This window comes from Schistocerca americana, chromosome 2 (genome assembly GCF_021461395.2).
Source record: "Schistocerca americana isolate TAMUIC-IGC-003095 chromosome 2, iqSchAmer2.1, whole genome shotgun sequence".
Taxonomy (NCBI): domain Eukaryota; kingdom Metazoa; phylum Arthropoda; class Insecta; order Orthoptera; family Acrididae; genus Schistocerca; species Schistocerca americana.
In genome coordinates, this window is record NC_060120.1 from 227694580 (window position 1) to 227712547 (window position 17968).

Genomic DNA, 17968 nt, shown 5'->3' on the forward strand with positions numbered 1-17968 from the left:
CGTTTGTTTCATCACTAGAAATAAATACCTAGTATAAGAAAGGTTACTGGTGATAGAGTTTCTACCTGTCGCCACTCCAGACTTTATTGTGGCTCAACATAACGTCTACTTGCTAGAGAAGGAATATCATTCTTAATATGAATTGCAGACCACAATGCCATTATATGTTCTTCACTTGGTGTAGCCAGAAGAGAATGGAATCTGTCTCCCCCTATCTAAAATCATTGACCGAAGTTGGAATCAAACCCAGACCATAGATATATGACCCTATAATCAGCCCAACAGACCACCAAATCCTCTTGTCAGGGGGCTCATTTTTCAATCATAACGCTGTTGTACCACACTGGCTGCGAATTCTGACACACATGCTCTCTGTATCAATTTGCAGCATGTTCAGTAAATACATTTACTTGGTTGACCAAATCACCATGAACTAGCTGCCTCAGCTACCCAGTGCATGCATTCATCTTTATTTTGTAATCACCACAATAAAATCATGTACCTGGCACCAACACAGAACTGCCAACAGTGTAGGATGCGGAAATTAAAATAGGAACTGTTCCTTTCCACTTGAGCTACTCTATTGCACTATCGGTTTGTTGAAAACGTCGTGCAGTGCAAAAGGAAAGGTATAACTGCGTACCCCTCATAAGTATTGACCTGGAGATATGCATTACCCCACATCGCTGTGGAATGCAGAAGTTCTGGACGAATTGTTGTTGACTTCTGGAGCTTTTATTGCTATGTGTCAGCTAGTGGCGTAATGGTAAGTATTGTGCACAGTAGATAAGAGGTCGCGACTTCGAGTACATTTACTGCTATATTTTTTAAAACGTAATTCTGCTGTCTGCTAAAATTATCAATCTAATGGAACTTGTAACATAATTTCTTTCACATCTCAACCCAAAATAGTCGTATGTGGAAAAAGGGCTAACTTCTGCGACATTTTGTTCATTTCAGGTTTAATAGAGAGCCAGACAGTAGATGCATCTCGAAACTTTTGTATTATGTATGGGTAGAGCACATCGTGCCAAAATACATTGGAAAAGTATTTTCCACATTAGCTGTCGTCTTCTTCAAACCACGTTTGACAGCTTTAACTCAGAACAAGTTTTCTACATGCATGTAATCATTAAACTGCATGCGCATTTTCAGACTGTTATAGATGACATCAGGGAATTCGAATATATTGTTGATGATTAATCTCTCTCTCATGTTTACTATTTTTTTAACAACGTTAAAGGAAACCTTACGAAAATTGTGAACTGTATTATAAAAAATGAAATAAAACTACCCATCATAACCTTACGACGTAAGTCTGCTTTAATAAAACTGAGTATCTGTACACAAGCGTGCCTCTATCGTCACGAATTGGTAAAATACTACTCACTTAGGTTTTGATTGGGTCTGTGTTTAATTGGTATGCTGTGTCATACTCAAGAGGTATGCAAATGTGGCATTTCATAAATAAAGTTATGTATTCCTAGAAACGCAAAACTTGCTTGTCAGCAGCGGAAAGAGGTGCTACCTGTAGTGGAGCATTGTAAGTTTTTCACCATTGCAACTATGAGCCGAAAGTATTTTCCTGCGATTTCCTTATCGATGTTTCATCTGACTGCTCGTATCTCTTTCACAGAAGGGATAAAAACGATACACTCAGTGATGCTGGAACTGCGAACCATATCAGACGCCTTTTCACAGGTCAACACGTTTCCACAGACCTGGCGAGGAAGTATGTGTCTTAGCTTCCTCTTACGAGATCAATAGTGGCTAGAACTCGTAAACCGCTGTTTGAGGGACGAGATTAGTTGCGATTTCCACGTGCAACGACTTTCCTGGGCTGAAATCCGTAAATTTACAATCTTTTGGTACACCTCAAGCGATAATAACTCATATTATTCAATGTAAATGACAGGTAAAATCAAGTGAACTTTGAGGCTTAATTCCGTGCACACTAGGAAGTAACTCGTCGATCACAGAGTTACAAACATACATTGCCTTGTTGCCAAATCTCAGTTACAATACCAGCAGGAAGAAGACGAACCGATGTGATCTTACAGCGGGCTGGGAAGTGACCATAGCTGGTGTCTCCAAGTCGCGGCTGCTACGGCCTGGAATACGTAATGCATCTGATTCGCATTTCTGTAAATAGGTTTTTGTAATAAATCGGGACTTCTATCAAGACCCTTTCGTCCCTGTTATCTAACCACGAAAGATGTCTAATAGACCTCTATTCTGAAGTAACAAAGTGTGCATGCATTTAAAGATGAAGTGCATGATGTGAAGTTCTGTGACGGAGATACGAACCCAACACGTAATCTGATTGTTAACTAAGTTAAATCAAATGTTACGTATCGGTTTTTCTTACCAGCTGCTAGGTGCTTGACTCTAAAATAAGGATACAAACTTTTGTGCCCAAGCGACAATCGAACTGCTCACCTACCGTGCTTCCACGAATATAGCTTAAGTATCAGTTGCTTGCTCACCAATAGTAAGCTGTGTGCGTGTTTGGCCAGAAATACCGACACCTATTGCGATTGTTGGCAACACATGAACAAACATTAAAAATGCACGTTAATTTTCACTAACAGGCCGGTGTGCACGTGATAGGGCTTGAAATGAAGTTATGAATAATTTTGTACTAGATCAGGATTCGGACCCATATACACTCCTGGAAATGGAAAAAAGAACACATTGACACCGGTGTGTCAGACCCACCAGACTTGCTCCGGACACTGCGAGAGGGCTGTACAAGCAATGATCACACGCACGGCACAGCGGACACACCAGGAACCGCGGTGTTGGCCGTCGAATGGCGCTAGCTGCGCAGTATTTGTGCACCGCCGCCGTCAGTGTCAGCCAGTTTGCCGTGGCATACGGAGCTCCAGCGCAGTCTTTAACACTGGTAGCATGTCGCGACAGCGTGGACGTGAACCGTATGTGCAGTTGACGGACTTTGAGCGAGGGCGTATAGTGGGCATGCGGGAGGCTGGGTGGACGTACCGCCGAATTGCTCAACACGTGGGGCGTGAGGTCTCCACAGTACATCGATGTTGTCGCCAGTGGTCGGCGGAAGGTGCACGTGCCCGTCGACCTGGGACCGGACCGCAGCGACGCACGGATGCACGCCAAGACCGTAGGATCCTACGCAGTGCCGTAGGGGACCGCACCGCCACTTCCCAGCAAATTAGGGACACTGTTGCTCCTGGGGTATCGGCGAGGACCATTCGCAACCGTCTCCATGAAGCTGGGCTACGGTCCTGCACACCGTTAGGCCGTCTTCCGCTCACGCCCCAACATCGTGCAGCCCGCCTCCAGTGGTGTCGCGACAGGCGTGAATGGAGGGACGAATGGAGACGTGTCGTCTTCAGCGATGAGAGTCGCTTCTGCCTTGGTGCCAATGATGGTCGTATGCGTGTTTGGCGCCGTGCAGGTGAGCGCCACAATCAGGACTGCATACGACCGAGGCACACAGGGCCAACACCCGGCATCATGGTGTGGGGAGCGATCTCCTACACTGGCCGTACACCACTGGTGATCGTCGAGGGGACACTGAATAGTGCACGGTACATCCAAACCGTCATCGAACCCATCGTTCTACCATTCCTAGACCGGCAAGGGAACTTGCTGTTCCAACAGGACAATGCACGTCCGAATGTATCCCGTGCCACCCAACGTGCTCTGGAGGTGTAAGTCAACGACCCTGGCCAGCAAGATCTCCGGATCTGCCCCCCATTGAGCATGTTTGGGACTGGACGAAGCGTCGTCTCACGCGGTCTGCACGTCCAGCACGAACGCTGGTCCAACTGAGGCGCCAGGTGGAAATGGCATGGCAAGCCGTTCCACAGGACTACATCCAGCATCTCTACGATCGTCTCCATGGGAGAATAGCAGCCTGCATTGCTGCGAAAGGTGGATATACACTGTACTAGTGCCGACATTGTGCATGCTCTGTTGCCTGTGTCTATGTGCCTGTGGTTTTGTCAGTGTGATCATGTGATGTATCTGACCCCAGGAATGTGTCAATAAAGTTTCCCCTTCCTGGGACAATGAATTCACGGTGTTCTTATTTCAATTTCCAGGAGTATAGTTACCCAAGAACAGGTTCTTTCCCTGTCTACGGAATCCTTTTCATGTTAATATCAAACATCAGTAGTAACTCGTAGATTACATTAAAACTAAAGTAATTGATGAAGACGTTACTTGATAACAAAAACGCGCTGCCTTTCTTTACTTACTTGCGCCTAGAAATGGCTATCGAGTACTGCCAAACCAAAAAACAAGAGATCGTACTGTCTTCCGATATACGTCGCTGTCAGTTCTTCCATATGATTTGGTCGACATGACCTGTTTCAAGTTGTGTATGACAGACAATGTTTTAGAAAATCAATTGTTTCCCTTTGCAATAAACAGAAAGATTTTCATTCCAAGCTATCCAAGTACAAAATTTTCGCAATATTAGTTCGATTTTAATATTTGCTTCTATAATGTAGGAAAGTATTTCACAGTTGCAAAACTGACAGGCGCCTCATTGACCTAACACTTAGTCGCTGACCATAAATTCTAGCTCAGAGTGACACCAGATTAAGTAACCTAATGTAGCGAAGACTGTTTGCCAGTGCTCTTTCTCACCGGAAAATACGCAATTCACTCACTGGGCTCCATAAGTACACTGTAACAGTAATTTCTGTGTGTATGCAATGCATACGGATTAGAATTTAGTGGTGCTCTCTCTTCCACTTCTGGATACAATATGCCTAAACGGGTAATATACCTAAACGGGCCTTTTATCATTATAGGCCCTAGGCAGTGCAACATCATACTGACAACAGTAATGTGCTTATACTGACAACCTTACTGTTCGTTTTACCATGATTTTGTAATAATTTAAATAAAACAACATGACCTTCCAGTTGGAGATATTTCGTCCCCCTTTTCCTTCTGTGAAATTTGTCAGTAAGGTTATTGTCTTGCAACAAGTGAAATGCGGTAGAGTACGGCTGGTAAATGATTCACAAACCAAGATTTAGTGCCGTTAAGACGATTTATGTAAACGTCACAAGACTGCACGTAGGTGCAATCGATTTCGAGGTGCAAAGTGTTTGTTATCTTACTTTTGTGACAGGTGGGAATAAGTGATTTCCAAAGAATTTTTATTGTACTGAAATAATCTTTCGTCACAAAGTTACAAGGTAAGTGTTTTATTCGTATCTATTTTGTAGGAAACTGTAATCGTGATGGAAGATTATACACCTGAATGTTTGACACAGCTTGTAGGAGAAAACGCTGCATATTAACCAAACCCCGCGCCTCCTCACCGTGTCCTCCTATGACACGAGCACGGGATTCTCCTCGTATACCTCTACAGACCTGTTCCTAGCACAGCTGAGAACTGGCAACATCGTCACAAACATTAGGCAACACTGTGACAGGGCAATCACTTCCGCGTATGGTACTGAATTGACTCGCTAAATTCACTTGATATTCCCCTTCCATTTGAATGACTCGTGCTATATAATCCTCATGTAAACTAAGACACTGAGACAGAAAATTCAGTTTTTAGCCTAAAGAAATGCTATTTTTCACATAAGTGACAACGTTTATCATCTTTCACGATGCATTATGAGGCTGAGCGACGAATCCAATGATGGGAGCGGCCTACAGGCAGCAGTGTCCGTAGCCAGGTGGTACCGCCTGTGTCTCGGGTGAGAACGGCTCAATCAGTCGTCAGGTCTAACCGTGGTAGGGGCCAGCGTCTGCGAGCTTTTTTTTCTGATATATTTTATGGAGCTGCGAATTTCCAGAAAAATTCTGTATCGAAATCGGAAGAAAACCTTTACACATCAAATCCTCTTGGTAGTTCGACTCAGTAAATTGTGTTAATGGTCATACATCTTGGCTTTGTGACTGCCAAGCTGCTTCGCAATACCAGCGTCTCTGAAGAAATTAGAATCGACCATCAGCGATACGAATTTCAATATCGTTCTTCACTTAAGACTCACATGCCAGGGTGATAAGTATGAAGGAAATGAACCTCTTGATTACTATAGGGCCCCTATGCTAAATTTCTACAGTAGCAATTAGGAACTTCCTGCAGACATTTGCTAACAGCGGCTCTAGCAACTTACTTTTTCTCTGGGTACCTTCAAATATGGGCAATTTTGTCGCCTTAAATCCAATAGAATATTTTAAATATCACTTGTGAACAGCGTTCACTTCTCTATTAATTAAGGTATAGACCTCAAAACAAGCAGTTTGCCTGAGTAGCTATAGTACAGGTTCTGATAGGTACTGACACAATCTTTTGCATCCATTTACCATAGTGAATCAAAGAAAGAAACCAAACACATTACATTGCATTTACTCTCTGTACCTTGACTAACACATATGAATCCATGACAATAATAAATTATTTGAGGATCCTCCCGTGAAAGGAAAAAGAACAGAGTGTGACGCTTTAATTGTAGTGCACTGGATCAGAAACAATGAAATTAATTCTGTGCCACATTGATGTACTGCATTCTAGTATAATAAAATAATCATCAAATAAAAACGGTTTTGTGCCTCCTTAGCTATCAAGAGAGAAACACAAATCGTAGACAGATTTTATGGGTCACCACTCAACAACATTAAAGCATTTTACATGGTCGAGAGTCCGGAGTGGAGCAGACGTTGTCGGCAAAAGGCGAGACAATGCAGTGCCTCAGCCCACGCCGGTAGGCAGTAAACGGGTCCCAGAGAACTCAGACGCTTGCGATGTTCAGAGGCAGATGGTCGGCAAAGAAATCTTTCGCTAAAATATTGTTGGACAAAACTATTATTACCAGTGTGACAGAAAGCGAAATCTATTGTAGATTCTCTTGAATTACACTCATAGCTTCAGCACCGAGAGGAAAGGGGCGATAAAAACTTTGTCGACGTGTGCTTTTAGTTACCAGACGTCGTATTAGTTAGTCTCCCTCAAGACTACGGTCGTAGTCAAGAATAAAGTACTAAGACTGAAGTCAAGACTTCCTCTGGGAAGTGCCTCAGTCTACAATGTTGCCAGATCGAGCATATTGCCGGACATAGGATTCTCAGAGGAGCACGACTGTATTGCCCACCGTACGTGAACGAATCGACGGTCAATTTATTGCTCTAAGACTGTATCTACAACACATATTGCAGGCTGACGACCCAGAAGAATTAAAAAACAAAAGTAGTTTATGAGAGCAACGTTAACTATAGTGTTCGAAGTATTCATAGTATTGTATACGTGTGTGTAAATGCCTTCCAATTCCCACTCAAGGAAGACAAGGATACACAGTCTAGCTTCAGTTTTATAAATTCGCCTCAGTTTGCGAATGAACTCCAGAATTAGGTTGATAATCATTTTGAATATTTAGCAGTACTGTACCCATTGGTGTTAAACTCGTTTTCAACCAATGATTCCCACAGCTACTGGAACACTACTTGTGATACCTCATAGACAAAATACTTACGCAGTGCTATCAGACGAAAAGATCAACCTGACACAAACTGTGGGAAGTTTGTTTTACAACCTTCGTACATGGATATTGAGATTTATCCTACTTGTGATTCTGTGAAAGTTGCTGCTTGAAATAATTTAGGACGAAACTAAATTCCTTCAACTACGACAATGTTTAAAGAAATCGTCTTAACGGCACTAAATCGTGGTTTGTGAATCGATTACCGGGCGTACTCTGCAGCATTTTGCTGGCTGAAAGGTAAAAAGCTTACGGACAAATTTCACAGAAAGTCATATTGTTTTATTTAAATGATTACAAAATCAGGTAAAACGAACAGTCAGGTTGTCAGTATAAACACATTACTGTTGTCAGTATGATTTTGCACTGCCCAGGGCCTGTAATAACAAAGGGCCCGTTTAGGTCAACCATATTGTATACAGAAGTGGAAGAGAGAGCACCACTAAACTCTAATCCATATGCATTGCATACACACAGAATTTACTGTTACAGTGTACTTATGGAGCCCAGTGAGTGAATTGCGTATTTCCTGGTGAGAAAGAGCACTGGCAAACAGTCTTCGCTACATTACGTTACTTAAACTGTTGTCACTCTGAGCTAGAATTTATGGTCAGCGACTGAGTGGAAGGTCAATTAGTCGGATGCGAGTTTTCCAACTGTAAAATACTTTCCTACATTATAGAAGCGAATATTAAATATGAACTAATATTGCGAAAATTTTGTACTTGGATGGCTTAGAATGAAAATCTTTCTGTTTATTGCAAAGGAAAACAATTGATTTTGTAAAACATTGTCTGTCATACACAACTTGAAATAGGTCATGTCGACCAAATCATATGGAAGAACTGACAGTGACGTATATCGGAAGGCAGTAAGCTCCCTTTGCCTTTTGGCGACACACACACACACACACACACACACACACACATACACACACACATTCTTTCTTTATTTTTATTTGTTTGTTGTGCTCGACTTTCGGCGACGCACGAAAACTTCTGTGAATGAATTTCTTAGTTTTGAGTACACTTACGAAAGAAATATAAAAACAACTATGAGAGTTACTGATTTATGATGCTTAGTTTGCAGTCATTTTTGAGTATTATTAGTAACTACGCTCCAGTCCCTAAACCTAGTTACAGAAGTGCGAATCAGACGCATTACGTATTCCAGGCCGTAGCAGCCGCGACTTGGAGACACCAGCTATGGTCACTTCCCAGCCCGCTGTAAGATCACATCGGTTCGTCTTCTTCCTGCTGGTATTGTAACTGAGATTTGGCAACAAGGCAATGTATGTTTGTAACTCTGTGATCGACGAGTTACTTCCTAGTGTGCACGGAATTAAGCCTCAAAGTTCACTTGATTTTACCTGTCATTTACATTGAATAATATGAGTTATTATCGCTTGAGGTGTACCAAAAGATTGTAAATTTACGGATTTCAGCCCAGGAAAGTCGTTGCACGTGGAAATCGCAACTAATCTCGTCCCTCAAACAGCGGTTTACGAGTTCTAGCCACTATTGATCTCGTAAGAGGAAGCTAAGACACATACTTCCTCGCCAGGTCTGTGGAAACGTGTTGACCTGTGAAAAGGCGTCTGATATGGTTCGCAGTTCCAGCATCACTGAGTGTATCGTTTTTATCCCTTCTGTGAAAGAGATACGAGCAGTCAGATGAAACATCGATAAGGAAATCGCAGGAAAATACTTTCGGCTCATAGTTGCAATGGTGAAAAACTTACAATGCTCCACCATAGGTAGCACCTCTTTCCGCTGCTGACAAGCAAGTTTTGCGTTTCTAGGAATACATAACTTTATTTATGAAATGCCACATTTGCATGCCTCTTGAGTATGACACAGCATACCAATTAAACACAGACCCAATCAAAACCTAAGTGAGTAGTATTTTACCAATTCGTGACGATAGAGGCACGCTTGTGTACAGATACTCAGTTTCCAGAATGAGATTTTCACTCTGCAGCGGAGTGTACGCTGATATGAAACTTCCTGGCAGATTGAAACTGTGTGCCCGACCGAGACTCGAACTCGGGACCTTTGCCTTTTGCGGGCAAGTGCTCTACCAACTGAGCTACCGAAGCACGACTCACGCCCGGTACTCACAGCTTTACTTCTGCCAGTACCTCGTCTCCTACCTTCCAAACTTTACAGAAGCTCTCCTGCGAACCTTGCAGAACTAGCACTCCTGAAAGAAAGGATATTGCGGAGACATGGCTTAGCGACAGCCTGGAGGATGTTTCCAGAATGAGATTTTCACTCTGCAGCGGAGTGTACGCTGATATGAAACTTCCTGGCAGATTAAAACTGTGTGCCCGACCGAGACTCGAACTCGGGACCTTTGCCTTTCGCGGGCAAGTGCTCTACCAACTGAGCTACCGAAGCACGACTCACGCCCGGTACTCACAGCTTTACTTCTGCCAGTACCTCGTCTCCTACCTTCCAAACTTTACAGAAGCTCTCCTGCGAACCTTGCAGAACTAGCACTCCTGAAAGAAAGGATGGAAAAAAATTAATGTTTCGTCTCTTCATTTCAGTTAAAACATCTAGCTACTGCCGAGAAAATCCGATATGTCACAGCTGATTGGGCTTTGATATCTATCTTATTAGGTTCTGGGTTCGAATCCCTGTCCAACACAATGCTTTACTTCACGCCATTTCAAATAAGTTACTTGTTAAGAAGCAATATTTAACATGTAACTCTTCAGGCTTTCCCGGCGATCTAATGACATCTTGGGTTGTCGGGTGTTCTGCCGGATATCAGCGTCGTACTTGCACGATATTTCGGTCACGTAGCCGAGACCTTCATCAGGTGCGACCTGAGACTGCTCCTCGAGTGGACCTGGTCCAGTATTTATGCCTATGGCCTTCCCCCTCCACCAACGGCTGCAGGCGCTTCCTCTGTGATCCGCGCCCATTCCCTGTGACCTGCTGGAGCGTTGCTGCTCCGTTTTCCGTCCGCTGCGGTTCTAGGTGTTCCCTCTGCGGTCCGCGCCCACCAAACCCGCTCCTGGGGGTTTCATCTACGGTCTGGGGTACCAGGCGTTCCCCCTGCGGTCTGCGCCCGCTCACCACGACCTGTTGGAGCGCTGCCGCTCCGTTTTTCGTCTGCGCCGGCTCTGGATGTTCCCTCTGCGGTCCGCGCCCACCAGTCCCACTTCTGGGTGTTCCATCTTCGGTCTGGTGCTCCTGGCAGTCCGTCAGGGGCTCGTTTACCATCTCCATGTCTCTGGTTCTTCTGTTTGTGTAGTGTTGCAGCTGGCCCCATTGCTCCTTTAACAATTCCAGAGCCGGATCCCAGGCTCTGCTTAGCTGGTACCCTGTGTCACGATTCATAAGATCGTCAGCCATTTTAATCTCAATCGATTCTCTTATAACACTGTCCCAAAATCTGGGTGTTTGTGCTAGAATCTTGGTATCCTCATACTTCATGGCATGATCTAGTTCTAGACAGTGTTCAGCAATGGCTGACTTAGTCACCTGTCTTAATCTAGTGTGTCTCTGATGTTCTTTGCACCTGATCTCCACAGTTCTTGTCGTCTGACCAATGTAGGACATGCCACATTGGCAAGGTATATTGTAAATCCCTGGTTTTCGTAACCCCAGGTCGTCTTTGACACTCCCCAGCAGTCCCCCAATCTTGTTGGATGGACAGAAAACACACTTGATATTGTGTTTACGCAGGATCCTACTGATTCTGGCAGAAATAGAGCCAGCATAGGGCAGATATGCCACCTTCCTTGCTTCATCTCGGTCTTCTTCAGGAACCTGTGGTATAGTGGCTGGTCGGAGTGCCCTCTCAATTTGTCTGTCCATGTATCCATTCTTGGAGAAAACTGTTTTGAGACGTTCTATCTCTATGGGTAGATTCTCTTGGTCTGATAGGGCACGTGCTCTGTGGACCAAAGTCTTCAGAACCCCATTCTCCTGTGCAGTGTGGTGACAACTGCTGGCCTGCAGACATAAATCAGTGTGTGTAGGTTTTCGGTACACACTGTGGCCAATTGATCCATCTGCTTCCCTCTGGACTAGTACATCTCTCGTAGTTCGTTAACAGGGACAATAGGTGCTGGGTAGGAATTCGCGTCCGTTAAAACTGTTTGCGTTATGTAATTTAAAGTTGGTATTTGCTAAATGATACTGTCTAAAATCGAGGTATATCACTCTCTGTATGCCTAATCAGGAATGACTGTTAGTTTCCGTAAGTCACGAAATCTTTGCTTAGTCTGCATGACCTGAGTTTGAATCCATATGCAGAACGAAACGGTTCGTCGTGTCATTTGAAGTTCATACATATTCTCAGCTAGCTGCTCGTGAATAACTTAAATTTCTAATGCCATTTTGTGTTAAATAATAAGTACGGTATGTTACTTTGAAGAGGAAATCATGAATACGACGAACTTACTACGTGCATTAACTATCTGACGTAATAATGAGAGTGGTAACATTTCAGGTATGTCATTTATTGTAATAAATGTGAGCTTAAACGCCTTAAGGAAGTCTTACCTGTGATAAGGTGTTCCCTGATATTTGTAGTAGCGTAGTATTTCTTTACATCTTGAGTTATTGCGATACAGAGCAGTGTTTTCTAGTGGTGACTTGTTGGAACCATTTTCGATAGTCAAACGACTGTACCAAGGAGCGATTAGAGGACCTCTAGACAGCTGCATTATGTGGGTTGCATGCGAATCAGGCGAAATGCAGTTCAGGTCGTTCGGATACTTTTGAGCATGACTGTACATTAACGAAGTGGTTTCAATAAGACCGGAAGACTAAGAACGACGTGCTTGGATAAAAAGGGCTAGTCTTTCTCTCCTACAGGCCAAGAGAAGTCTACCAGTATCAAGCACAGGCTCTAATTTCAGGAAGAAATTTCTGAGAATGTACTTTAGAGCACAGAATTGTCAATAATGATAAAAGAAAGGCTTAAGAGTGGAATTAAAATTCAGGGTGAAAGGATATCAATGATAAGATTCATTGAAGACACTGCTATTCTCAGTGAAAGTGAAGGAGTATTACAATACCTCTTGAATGGAATGAACAGTCCAATGATAACAGTGTATGGACTCAAAGCAAATCAAAGAAAGACGAAAGTAATGAGTAGCTGAAGAAATGAGAACATCTGAATTGGGGATCACGAAGTAGATTTTAGAGAATTCTGGTACCTAGGAAGCAAAATAAACCGTAATGGATGCAGCAAGGAGGACATAAAAACTAGATTGTTACTGGCAAAAATTGCATACCTGGCCAAGAGAAATCTACTAGTATCAAACACAGGCCTTAAGCTGAGGAAGGAATTTCTGAGAATATACGTTTAGAACAAAGCATTGTATGGTAGTGAAACAAGGACTTTGGGAAAACCGGAACAGAAGAAATCGAAGCAGCTTGGGACGTGGTGTTACAGAAATATATTGAACATGAGGTGGGATGATAAGATAAAGAGAGGTTGTACGTAGAATCGGCAAGTAAAGAAATATGTGCAAAACATTTACAAGAAAAGGGGACAGAATTATAGGACATATGTTAAGACATCAGGGAATAACTTCCGTAATATTAGAGGGAGTTGTACCTCCGTATGAGTTCGACCTTCTGATTTCATGTTTATGATCTCCACACCAGACAAAAAGTCACAGTGGCGTCGACATCATGAAATTCCTTTGACGACTGAAATCGGTCAAAGACGGCCGATCTTTTCAAATCAGACGAAATAGTGAGCGTTTCGTCAGAGAACCTCAAATTGATTCCATATTTTTCTAGATTTCCTCACAAGTCACTTCTAATTATATTGCGGACCTATAAAATATTGTCTCAACTGTGCGACCACATTTGTGATTTCTGATCAGAAATGCGTGAAATGAATTCGTAATTGTGTATTGTCTTACTAGTGAGGTCACGGTTCGTGGTAATCACGGAAACTCATCGAGTAAAACATAAGTGCCGTCTGGCGTTCCCCAAGGAACGATTTATGATATAAGAACCCGTCTTAGGTTGTTTGTAGATGATGCTGTCATGTTGTATCTAGTAAAGTCATTAGAAGATCAAAAACAATTGCAAGGTACTTGTATGGTGCAAAAAGTGACAACTCGCTAAAGTACAGGGAAGTTGGAGGTGATCGATGAATACTAAAAGGAATCCGTTAAAATGTAACTACAGGACGAATCACGTAAATCTAAATACCCAGAGATTACAGTTACGAACAACCCAAATTGGAACGATCACACGGAAAACGTTGTGAGGCGCGCGGACCAAAAACTGCGGTTCATTGCTGTAACACTTAGAAGGTGCAACAGACCTCCTAAAGAGACTGCGTACAATATGCTTGTGCGTTCTCTTATGGCGCAGTGCTGCGCCGTATGGAATTTGTATCAGATAGGATCGACGGAAGACATCAAAAACGTTCATAGAAGGACAGCTCGTTTTGTATTATCGCGATACAGAGAAAAGTGTCTCGGATATGATACAAGATTTGCGGTGGCAATCATTGACACAAAGTTGCGACTAAACCTTTTCACGAAAATTTAATTACTAACTTTCTCCTCTGAATGCGAAAATATTTTTTGACACCAACCTTAATAGGAAGAAATGATTATCGTGATAAAGTAACAGAAATCAGAGCTCGCACGAAAAAATTTAGTGGTCCTGTTTTACTCCGCTGTTCCAGAGTGTAACGGTAGTGAAATATCCTGAAAGTGGTTCGACGAACTTAAGTCTGAATTTTAGACTAGTCACGTAGAATTTTTTCTTTTTTTTCCTTTATTGAGTTTCGATTCCCCCTAAAGGGGGCGGGCTGGCAGCAGCTTATTACGCCGCTCTTCAGCCTACAGAATTTGTTTTAAAAAGATGAAGATAATAAAAAATAAAAACAGTTGGCGAAAAAATCGGTGACTTAAAGGTAAAATGGCAGAAAATTCTTGAGCGTAAAACATAAAACACAGGGTGGATGATGCTAATAAAATACACAGGAAGCAGAAAAATAATAGACAGACAATTAAAGAAACACGGCGACAGTCTGGGTTCTGTTCACAAGAGATATAAAAAGCATACCCAGCGACAGCATGATTTCTGTTCGCAACACTGTGTAAGGACGCACAACACTGAACACTCACTTAAACACTGCGTTAAAAGTTGGCACAAATATGACATACCACACCCGAGAGCAGGTGGGGGGAAACTGGTCAGAAGACGGGGAAAAGGGGAGGGGGGAAGGAGAGGAAAAGTGAAGGGAGAGGGGGGCGGAAAGGAGCCAATGGAAGAGGAGGATCCATAAGAGGGGTGGGGGTGCTTATCAGACGTGCCATGGAGTGGGGAAGGCAGAGGAGGGGAGTACAATGGGACTCGGGGGGGGGGGGGGGGAGAAAGGAGATAGGGAGAGGATAGGCGGGGAGAAAACACAGGATGGAAGGGGGGAGGAAGAGGGAGCCCAGGGAAAGGACGGAGGAAAGGTGGGAGGTGAGGATCAGAGTTGATAGGAAGGATAAATCGAGGGAGAGAGGGCATCATCCGGGAGGGGGAGTTGATGGAAGCCACCTTGGGAAAGGAGATGTAGGGTGTAGAGATGGATGGTAGGGGGGACACAACGGTGAAGACGTGGCAGGGGGTGGGGATGGGAGAGGAGAGGAGCAACCAGGGGGTGAGGGGGTTCAAGACGGCGGGAGGTGTAGAGGATGCGGATATGTTCGAGGAATAGGAGCAGATGGGGTAAAGGAATGAGATCATAGAGGATCCGCACGGGGGATGGGAGGCGTATATGGAAGGCGAGGCAGAGTGCATGACGCTCAAGGATCTGGAGGGACTTATAGAATTTGGGGGGGGGGCAGATATAGAGGCAGGAGTGGCATAACAGAGGATGGGACGGATTAAGGATTTGTTGGTTGTGGAGGATGGTAGAGGGGTGCAACCCCATGTCCGGCCAGAGAGGAGGAGCCGGAGGCAGTTGTGGGCTTTCGATTGGATGGAGCGGAGATGAGGGATCCAGGTGAGGTGATGGTCAATGGTGAGGCCAAGGTAGATGAGGGTGGTGGTGAGCCAGACAGAACGGGCGCAGACAGTAAGGGAGAAATCCAGGAGCCGGAAGGAGTGAGTGGTACGACCTATGACGATTGCCTGGGTCTTGGAAGGATTGAGTTTCAGGAGCCACTGGCTACACCATGCAGCAAAAAGGTGAAGATGATTCTGGAGAAGGCGTTGGGACCGTTGGAGGGTAGGAGTGAGGGCGAAGAATGCGGTGTCATCAGCATATTGCGAGAGGTGTACTGGAGGGGGGGGGGTTGGGGCATATCCGCCGTGTACAGGAGGTAGAGGAGAGGGGAGAGGACAGAGCCCTGGGGCACACCTGCAGAGGGGTAGAAGGTGTGGGAATTGGCATTATGGATAGTAACATAGGAGGGGCGGTGGGAGAGGAAGGAGGCCATCAGACGGATGTAGTTGATAGGAAGGGCATAGGTTTGGAGTTTAAACAAGAGACTGGGATGCCAGACACGGTCGTAGGCCTTTTCGAGGTCAAGGGAGACAAAAATGGCGGAGCGACGGGAGTTAAGCTGGAGGGAGAGGAGATGAGTGAGGCGGAGGAGTTGGTCATCAGCAGAGAAGGAAGGTCAAAAGCCACATTGCGTGTTTGGGAGGAGGTGGTTTTGGTGGAGGTGGTGATGGATGCGCCGGGAAAGGATGGATTCCAAGAGCTTGCTGAACACCGATGTGAGACAGATAGGACGATAGGAAGAGGCATCAGATGGAGGCTTGTTGGGTTTGGAGAACATCAGAATACGGGAGGTTTTCCACAGGTCGGGACAGAAGCCAGTGGCAAGGATGACATTGTAGAGGGTGGCAAGGATTGAAAGGAAGGAGGGAGGACAGTGTTTGAGGTGGCGGTAGGTAACGCAGTCGTGGCTGAGAGCAGTGTTGCGTTTAGTGCGGAGTGTGAGGCTGATGTCCTGTGTAGTGATGGGAGTGTTAACTGCAGATGGTGGGGTGTGGCCCAAGTACTGGAAGCTAGGAGCAAGGGGAGGAACAGAGGTATTCGTACAGTCCATGACATCAGGGAAGAGGGAATAATCAAAGTGGGGATCATCTGGGATGGAAAAAACATCAGAGAGGTGGGAGGCAAAGTGGTTGGCCTTACTGTGGTTGTCAGGAAAGGGACGGTCATTAAGGAGGAGAGGGTACTGGGGGGCGGGTCGGTTCCCAGTAAGATGGTGGAAAGCAGACCAATACTTGGAAGACTTTATGGGGAGCGTGGTGTTGAGTTGTGTACATGTCTGGCGCCAGGCATGGCGTTTCTTCGCAGTAAGCAGGTTGTGGATGTGGCGTTGTAATTGCCAGTGGCGGGTAAGTGTATCCCAGTCACGAGTGCGGAGAAAAGAAGGAGAAGGACGGCCTGTGGAGGCAGGGCGGGGCGGTGAGGGTGGATGGCTTTGGTGGGGATATGGATGGCGACGGCGTCAGACAGGGTCTGGTGCAGGAAGGCAGCAGTGCGAGAGATGTCATCAGGAGATTGGAGGGTAAGGTCGTGGCCGTCAACCTGGGTGTGAATGGAGTCCCGGTAGGCATCCCAGTTGGCACGGGAGTAATCATGGACAAGTTTAGGAGGGACGTCAGGGCGAGGAGCGTTGCGGGGATGGCGACCATTAGAGGTAGTGAGGAGAACAGGAGCATGGTCACTGCCAATGAGGTCAAGGACATCTGCGGTGATGCGCCCAAGGAGGTTGGGAGAGGCAAGGACCACATCAGGAATGCTGTTGGATTCGGGTCGGGTGTGCTGAGGCAGGGGAACCAGGTCTCCCTGGAGAGTGGTGAGAAACTGATGCCACCGCTGGAGGTCGGCAGGATCACGGCTGTGGATATTGAGGTCGGCAGCAATCACGTAGGTGGAGAAGGTGCGGTCAATGTGGGCCAGGAAATCGTACGGGATGGGGGTGCAAGGGCAGACATAAATGGTGGCATGGGTGATGGTAAGGGAGGGGAAGAAGAGGCTGAGGGTGAGATGCTCGGCAGGATTGTTAAGGAGAGGTTGGGGCCGGACAGGGAGTTGCTTGAGGTGGCCTATAGCAACTCCGCCACGCACCAGAGGGTACAGGTTATCGGTGTGGTGGAGGGTGTAAGGAGCTGTGGAGATGGAGATACAGGGTTGAAGGAAGGTTTCATTTAGGACGAAGGCATCGACGCAGTGCTGATGGAGGGTGTGGAGGAAGAGGAGTTTGTGGGTGGGAAGGGAGCGAATGTTGTGGTACAGGATACAGTAGGGTTGTTGCACCATGGGAGGGGAAAGTTAGACGAGGGTGGTGAGGGGGGTGAAGGTGAAGTGGGCCTGGTTGTGGGAGTATGTGGCATAGGTGGTAAGACGGAAGATGGAACGGGCAGCGAGGGCGATTTGGGAAAGAGTGTGTGAGCGCTGGAAGGGGTGGATGTTTTGGAGCACAATGGTGGTGAAACGGATGATGTCCTCGGCAGTAGGGGGAGGGCGGAGCGAGT

At 45.4% G+C, this 17968-nt stretch overlaps 1 non-coding gene across 1 annotated transcript; it reads right to left on the reverse strand.

The window, feature by feature from the left end:
• Nucleotides 1–9511: 9511 nt before the first annotated feature.
• Nucleotides 9512–9586, reverse strand: Trnal-caa. The gene has a single exon. It is a non-coding gene; the product is annotated as a tRNA-Leu (tRNA).
• Between the last annotated feature and the right edge of the window lie 8382 nt (nucleotides 9587–17968).